Source organism: Passer montanus, unplaced genomic scaffold (assembly GCF_014805655.1).
Source record: "Passer montanus isolate IOZ18808 unplaced genomic scaffold, ASM1480565v1 scaffold1113, whole genome shotgun sequence".
Lineage (NCBI taxonomy): Eukaryota > Metazoa > Chordata > Aves > Passeriformes > Passeridae > Passer > Passer montanus.
The window spans coordinates 236-6628 of NW_024357759.1; the positions used below are offsets into that span (position 1 = coordinate 236).

The following is a 6393-nucleotide window of genomic DNA, read 5'->3' on the forward strand; positions in this document are numbered from 1 at the left end:
GAGAAAATTTTGGAAAATTTGAGGAGAAAATCAGAGAATTTGGGAAAAATTGGGATGAAATAAAAAAAGATGAAGGAATTTTGAGATGAAAATGAGAAAATTTGGGGAAAATTGGGGTGAAATTTAGAAAATTTGGGATGAAAATCAGAAGATTTGGGAAAAATTGGGATGAAAATGAGACAATTTTGGAAAACTGGGGAAGAAAATTGGAAAATTGTGGAAAATTTGGGGTGAAAATCAGGAAATTCAGGAAAATTTGAATGAAAATGAGAAAATTTGGGATGAAAAATAAAAAAAAAAAGAGATAAAAATTGGGGTGAAAACCAAGAATTTGGGGCAAAAATGGGAAAAGTTCAGGAAAAAGTGAATTAAAAATCAGAAATTTGGGACAAAAATGGGGCAAAATTTGGGATATTTGGGAAAAATTGAGTGGGAAAAATGGGGAAAGTGAGGGAAAACTCCCCAAAGTTTTGGGAATTTGGGGATTTTGTCACCTCCTCCTTCTTGTAGGGCGCCTCCAGCATGGCCTCGATGACGATGTCGAAGTCGTCCGACGTCATCGCGTCCGCCTGCCGAAATTTGGGGATTTCAGCCCCAAAAATCCCCCCAAATTCCCCCCAAAAATTCCAATAAAATTCGGGATTTTGGTCTCACCGGGTCTGGCAGCGCTTTGGATCCCCCCGAGTCCATCCCGGGGGTTTTTTTGGGGGGAAAACCCCCGGAATTCGGGTTTTTCCTGTAATGACGTCATGGAGAACGCGGCAGTGACGTCATCGGCAGCGGTGACGTCACGGCCCGCCTATAGGAAACGACGGAGCCCAAGCCACGCCCCCTCCCATTGGGAACAACGGGGCCCAAGCCACGCCCCCTCCCCTTGGGAACAACGGGGCCCAAGCCACGCCCCCTCCCATTGGGAACAACGGGGCCCAAGCCACGCCCCCTCCCGTTAACAACAGCGCCTAAGCCACGCCCACTCAAAGCCATGCTTTAGCCACGCCCCTCCAGATGAAAACAAGAGGGCTTAAGCCACGCCCCCTTACGAGAGCCACGCCCTCCCGCCTTAAAAACAACGGTGCAAGCTCCGCCCCCTGCCGCAGGCCACGCCCCCGTCCCCTCCCCTCACGCCCGTAGCGCCCCCTGGCGGCGCCGCCCTCACGCTCCGTTTCCCGCCACCCCCCGCCGCCCCGACCGTGACGTCACGGCGCTGGGTGCCCCGACGTCATGTCGCGACAGCGCTGCCGCTCTTACCGGCCCCCCCTGAGCCCCGGAGCGGCGGCGGCGGCGGCGGCGGCGGCCCCGGACGCGGCGGCAAAGATGGCGGCGGCCTCCAGAACCTTCCCCCCTCCTTTTTCGCCCTGCCCGCGCCGCGCGCCCCGCCCCCCCCGCGCTCCTATTGGCTGGAATCCGGCCTTGCTGCTTCCCAATTGGTCGGCGGAGATGTCAGTCAAAGCGCGGCGGCGCTGATTGGTCGCGGAGCCTCAAAGTGTCGGCGCGGCGCATTGGTGGATGAGACGCGCGCGGTGATTGGCTGAGGGCGGAGGGGTGCGTCCCGCCCCTTCCCGCTGCGTTGTCACCATGGCAACGCGGCCTAGCGCGGCCTTCGAAGCCTGCGCTCGAGTAGCGAGGAGACGCGGAGGCCAAAAAATGCCAAAAAAAGGGAAATTTTGGGAAAAAAACCCATGAAATGGGATTGAAACGCGCTGGGGGAAGGGAAGGAGGCGGCGCGGGGCGCGAGGCAGGGGTTTGAGGCGGCTAAAACACAGCAGCTGATGGGGGGGGGGGCAAAAGAGGTAAAAATGCCCCAAAATTATTCAAAACTCTCTTTTTATCCAAGTTTTCCTAATTATCCCTCATTTATTTCAGTTTTCTCTGGGATAGATCCAAAGCTACTTCTTTTTGTAAAGATTTTGAAGGTTTTTGGCCCAAAATCCCCAATTTTGACCCAAATTGCCTCAATTTGACCCAAAATGGACCCAAATCTCTTCCATTCCACCCAAAACTGCAACATTTTTCTCAAAAATCCCATTTTTTCCCCCAAAATTCCACATTTCCCTCCCCAAACCCCCCAAATGTCTAGATTTTCCCCAAAATTCCACTTCCCCCCCATAATTCCATTTTTCCCTCCAAAACCGCTCTATTTTTTCCCCAAAATTTCACTTTTTTTCCCCCCAAAATCTCCATTTTTCCCCCCAAAACCCCAACATTTTTATCACCAAAATCCCTTTTCCCCCCAAATTTCACTTTTCCCTCCCCAGACCCCAAAATTCCCAGATTTCTCCCCCAAGCCCCAACATTTTTCTCCAACAAACCTTTTGTTTTTTCCCCAAAAATTCCATTTTTTCTCACCAAATTTCCTTTTTTTCCCAAAAAAATTCCAGAATTTCCCTGAAATTTCCACTTACACCCCAAAATTCCCCCTTTCCCCCAAAACTTCCCTTTATTTCCTTAAATAATTCCCATTTTCCCCCAAAAATTCCCCAAAATTTCAGCTTTTCCCCAAAAAAATCTAAGTTTTCCTGCCCACAATCCCCCCAAAATTCCACTTTTTTCCCCAAAAAATTCCTTTTTCCTCAGAATTCGTCATAAATCCAACTTCTATCCCTTTAAATTCCCCAATATTTCACTTCTTTTCCCCAAAAGTGGCTCTTTTTCCCTAAAATCCTTCTTTTTCTCACCCAAAAATTCCAAAAATTTTCATTTCCCCCCCCATAAAATCCCAAGATTTTCCCCCAAAATTTCACTTTTTTCCCCCCCATTATTTCCACTTTTTCCCCCAAAACCCCAACAAATCCTCCCAAAGTCCCAATTTTCCCCCCAAAATTCCTGAATTTTTTAAACTTTTTCCTCTGAAATCCACTTATTTTTTCCCTGGAATTCCCAGATTGCCCCAAAATTCCCTTTCCCACCCCAAAACCACGACATTTCTCTTCCAAAAATTCAGGATTTTCTGCAAAATTTAACTTTTTTTTTTTTCCCCGGGAATTCCCCCAAAATTCCATTTTTTTCCCCCCCCAAAATTCCTGAATTTCCCCCCCCAAAACTCCGCTTTTCCCTCCCCAGATGCCCCAAAATTCCCTTTTTTCCCCCCAAATTCTTTTTTCCCCCTGAAATTCCTGGGATTTTTCCCCCAAATTCCCCTTTTTTCACCAAAATTCCCTTTTCCCCCCCAAAGTTTCCCTTTTCCTCTGCAAAATTCCCAGAGTTTTCCCCAAAATCCCCTTTTTTCCCCAAAATCTCCTTTTTCACCCCAAAATTCCCAGGTTTTCCCCCAAATTTCGTTTTTTTATCCCCAAAATCCTCAGTTTTCCCTAAAATTCTCCTTTTTTCCCTTCAAATTTCCTTTTTTAAGCGCAAAATTCCCAGAGTTTTCCCCAAAATCCCCTTTTTTCCCCAAAATCTCCTTTTTCACCCCAAAATTCCCAGGTTTTCCCCCAAATTTCGTTTTTTTATCCCCAAAATCCTCAGTTTTCCCTAAAATTCTCCTTTTTTCCCTTCAGATTTCCTTTTTTAAGCGCAAAATTCCCATTTTTTTAACCAAAATTTGCTTTCTACCCCCAAATTTCCCTTTTCCCCAAAAAGTTCCTGTTTTTTTTTTTTTTTCCTTTTTTACGCGCAAAATTCCCACTTTTTTAACCAAAATTTGCTTTTTACCCCCAAATTTCCCTTTTCCCCAAAAATTCCTTTTTTTTTTTTCCCCCCAAAATTCCTGTTTTTCCTCCCGAAATCCCCATTTTTCCCCCCCCCAAGAAGCAGGCGGGGCTCGCTCAGAGCAGCTTTATTGCGCCCGTGTGTCCGTCCGTCCGTCCGTCCCTCCTCGCGTCCGTGTGTCGCTCACAGGCCGATGGTGTTTTCCCCCCCAAAATTCCCTTTTTTCCCCCCAAAAAATTCCCTTTTTCTCACCAAAATTCCCCCTTTCCCCCCACAATTTTCCTTTTTCACCCCAAAATTCCCTTTTTTTCCCCAAAATTCCCTTTTTTTCCCCTCCAAGTTCCCTTTTTTCCCCCCCAAAACCCCCAGGATTTTCCCCAAAATTCCGGTTTTTCCCCCAAAATTCCCATTTTTTTCCCCAAATTCCCTTTTTTCCCTCCAAGTTCCCTTTTTCCCCCCCAAAACCCCCAGGATTTTTCCCCAAAATTCCGGTTTTTCCCCCAAAATTCCCATTTTGTCCCAAAATTCCCTTTCTTCCCCAAAGCTCCTCCTTTTCTCCCCAAAAATCCTTTTTTTCCCCCCCCCCAAAATTCTTTTTTTTTTCCAACAAAACCTCAAAAATTTCCCTCCAAAATTCCCAGATTTTCCCCCAAAATTCCCTTTTTTTCCCAAAACCCAATTTCCCCCCTAAATTCCCAGATTTTCCCCCAAAACCCCCTTTTTTCCCCAAAATCCCCTTTTTATCAGAGCAGCTTTATTCCGTCCGTCCTCGCGTCCGTCCGTCCGCCCGTCCGTCCGTCACAGCCCGATGGTGTAGGAGCGCCCCGTGGGGTTGTGCAGGGCGGAGCACGCCGGCGCCGTCACCGCCCACTCGTACCACACCTTGGTGGGCGTGGCCACGCGCCAGAACGCCACCGACACCTCCTGCCCCGCCCCCACCGGCACCGGCTGCTGCGGGGGGCGGGAAAAGGGGCGGGGTCAGCGCGGACACGCCCACCGAGATGGCCGCCGGGCTCACTCAGAGTGGCCACGCCCACCGAGATGGCCGCCGGGCTCACTCAGAATGGCCACGCCCACCAACATGGCCGGCAGGCTCACTCAGAGTGGCCACGCCCACCAAGATGGCCGCCAGGCTCACTCCGAGTGGCCACGCCCACCGAGATGGCCGCCAGGCTCACTCAGAGTGGCCACGCCCACCAAGATGGCCGCCAGGTTTCTCTGGAGTGGCCACACCCACCAAGATGGCCACCGGAATTTTTTTTTGAGTGGCCACGCCCACCAAGATGGCGGCCAAGCTCATTTACAGTGGCCACGCCCACCAAGATGGCGGCCAAGTTAATTTACAGTGGCCACGCCCACCAAGATGGCTGACAACAGTAGCTTTGTGTGGCCACGCCCACCAAGATGGCCGACAAGGTAATTTATACAGGCCACGCCCACCAAGATGGCTGACAACAGTAGCTTTGTGTGGCCACGCCCACCAAGATGGCCGACAAGGTAATTTATACAGGCCGCACCCACCAAGATGGCTGCTGGTTTCATTTATAGTGGCCACGCCCACCCCAATTTATTTGATGTGGCCACGCCCACCAAGATGGCCGCCAAACCAATCAGGAACAGCCATGCCACTAAACCACGCCCACCAAGATGGCCACTGGGGGTTTTTTGCATAGCCACGCCCCCAAGATGGCCACCCCCATTTGGCCACACCCACCTGTAATCCACGCCCACAAAATGGCTGCCGATTTCCAATATGGCTGCACCCACCATGGTGGCCGCCATTTTCCAAGATGGCGCCGCCCATTTGGCCACGCCCACAACTGGCCGCCATTTTCTAAGATGGCGCCGCCCTGAGGCTTCAATCACAAAATGGCGGCCGGAAATCGCCCAAGTTCCACCAAATTTTTCAATTTTTTGCCCAAAAAAATCCAAAAAAATTCCCAAAAATTTGGGGATTTTTTTCTCTTTAATCCCAAATTTGGGAGTTTTGAAATTCCAGCCAAAAAAATGGGAAGAAAAAGAGAAAATTCCCGATTTTTTTTTGAAGTTTTTGAACATTTTTGGGCATTTTTTGGAATTTTTTCCACAAATTTTGGGCACTTTTTTCTGTTTTTCCATAAATTTTGGAATTTTTTTTATTTTCTCAAAAAATTTATTAAATTTTGTTCAATTTTCCCCAATATTTTGGGAATTTTTAAATTTTTTTTCTTAAATTTGTGGAATCTTTATTTTTTCCCCAAAACGTTGAAAATTTTGTTTTTCTTTAAAATTTTGTATTTTTCCTCAAATTTCTGGGAATTTTTTTTCATTCCATCTTGAATTTTTTTTGGAAATTCTTCCATTTTTTCCTCAAATTTCTGGAAATTCGATTTTCCTGGGAAAATTCCTCATTTTTACCTGGAATTTCACCCAAAATCTTCAATTTTTCCACCCAAAATCCCCAAGCTTTTTGATTTCTACCCAAAATTTCACCAAAATTCTTTTCTTTTAAACTGTTTTGTTCCCCAAAATTCCCAATTTTTCTTCAAAATATTTTTAATTTCCAAATTTTCCTTGAAATTTTCCCAAAATGTTCCGATTTTTCCCCATTTTTTTGCAAAAATTCCCATTTTTTGTTGAATTTCACCCAAAACCTCCATTTTTTTAATATTCCCAAAAAATCCCCGATTTTTAATTTCCATTTCACCCCAAATCCCCTTTTTTAAAAAAATTCCCCCCAAAATTCCCCAATTTTAAATTTTTTTT

General features: G+C 47.1%; 1 long non-coding RNA gene across 1 annotated transcript; it reads right to left on the reverse strand.

Moving 5' to 3' along the window:
- Nucleotides 1-451: 451 nt before the first annotated feature.
- LOC120513366 lies at nt 452-1301 on the reverse strand. Its single transcript, XR_005630254.1, has 3 exons — nt 1249-1301; nt 655-736; nt 452-569 (listed from the first exon to the last, which is right to left on the reverse strand). It is a non-coding gene; the product is annotated as an uncharacterized LOC120513366 (long non-coding RNA).
- Between the last annotated feature and the right edge of the window lie 5092 nt (nt 1302-6393).